Genomic DNA, 2,096 nt, shown 5'->3' on the forward strand with positions numbered 1-2,096 from the left:
GCGATTTTACATTTTGGAAAGCTTCAAGTAGACACTGAGCAGTGAATTCCGTCAAGGCCGAGTGATGATTATTTGAGCGTATTACAGCTTACGTAAATCATGTTCGCCAACACGTCGATAAAATTAAAGTAAAAGACTCGATTGCTATAATTACCATTTAACTCGATCGCTTTAATTGCCATTTAACTCATGCCTGTTGTTTATAAACCATTAATATTTCGTTCTTTTTAAGACATTGTTCCCTACGTAACAAATTTATTCTTTACATATTTACTAATTTTCAATTACGAAATATACGCAATTACACAAATCTAATTTTGTGATAAACTTGCTGAATTTCTTATTATTTACGTTAAATTTAAATTTAATATCAAATTATTTTCCCACGATAAACTCGTCATTTCAAGAGCTATTTTCTTAGTTATACAGTAGGTCCTTTATGTATGGTGAAGTGAATTTCGGTGGAGAGGAAGCGATGCAGACACCCCAAGATACCCCTCAGGGCGATTTCCTCTCAGGGCACAGAAACGGCACTCAACAATACTTGTAATTTTAACCTATTAAATTCAACAGTTATCTGTGCCTTTGCATTTACAGCCTCACCATGATTTGCTATTTTTTATCACGGATAATTAAAAGGACTGAGAGAGAGAGAGAGAGAGGTGGGGGAAGAATCCTTTCAACTGCAGTTTGCTGTCAGCAGTTCGAAGAAATGTAATAAAGATAAAGTTCGACCCAATGTTCAGTGTCCTATGTAGTCCGCTTCGCTGCTTTGAAACCATCTTGCTACCATGGAGGCACGGGCCAAAGCGAGTCGGTGCAGAAATCCATCTTTCTCGCTGACGCTACAGGCAGATTTGGCTAAAAGTGGCGCAGAAAATTCGATTTTTTCACGACTGCGAACTCACTTTGGCTGATATGGAAGAATCGGTAAAACGCGATGAAATGCATTTAGGAAAAAGCTGAACTTAGGGAGTGAAAATTTGTCCTCCCATTTATGAACATGGTATCCTCCATGAGTTCTAACAAACGCTCACAGACTGAAAGATGGCTTTGTAAATGGTGACGGAAAAAAATCGCATGTTATTATCATACAATCGACTCAACATTGAGGAAAGACATGCAAGTGAAACAGGTCACATACTTCGACCCTTAATCGCAAGAGTGAGACATGGAAAAGAAGAGAGATTGTGTGTTAACTATGAAACCAAAGAATCATATAAAATGAAGAGACTTTAAAAGAGTCTGCAAATAAAATCGTGGCAGCTTATTACTATAAAATTTTCCATGAATGGCAATATTGCAGAGGACGACGGGTAATAAATTTATTTTCCTTCAAAAGACACCTACGTGTAAAATTCAGCGTATCAACTTTCCTTTTTGCTTTAATTGACTCTCGACAAGTTTTGGAAATGAATGTTAAATAATAAAGTGCATTCTTTATTACTGAAGTACTCAGTTATATATGAAAGCACATGCACAGAAATACACGGACATTTAGCAAATGACATTTTATATATTGAAACGCAAATTTATGTATTGTCCAAATATATAACTCCGTCAAAATTCAAACTTGTAATGAAAATAGATTTATTCTATGCTACAGAAAACAAACATCAATTTATTTAAAACGGTAACACTAATGGGTGACACGGCTCTACATGCTGATAAAATAAAGGTTCACTCAAAGACAAATATTCACTTACACTGTATAATGTGCTCTCTCTCTCTCTCTCTCTCTCTCTCTCTCTCTCTCTCTCTCTCTCTCTCTCTCTCTCTCTCTCTCTCTCTCCTGTTCGTTATGAGAATGAGGACTAAAATTCGAAAAACTGCTCATAACACTGGAACATATATTGAAAACTGTCTTCTAAAAAATTCTGATTTCGAAAATAAAACTTAGTACTTATATAGATAGATAGACAGGTAGACAAACAGATATCTCTAGTGAAGCACTGAAGTAATTTAACTTAAGAGCTATAAAATAACCTGCACACAATAAATCTTAATATTTTAAATATTAGTTAGCAAAAACATATTGAAAACAACAACCTCCAGCAACTTCTGTTTTAGTGATTCGTTTTATGAATAAAAGAATA

Source organism: Macrobrachium rosenbergii, chromosome 44, assembly GCF_040412425.1.
Source record: "Macrobrachium rosenbergii isolate ZJJX-2024 chromosome 44, ASM4041242v1, whole genome shotgun sequence".
NCBI classification, from domain to species: domain Eukaryota; kingdom Metazoa; phylum Arthropoda; class Malacostraca; order Decapoda; family Palaemonidae; genus Macrobrachium; species Macrobrachium rosenbergii.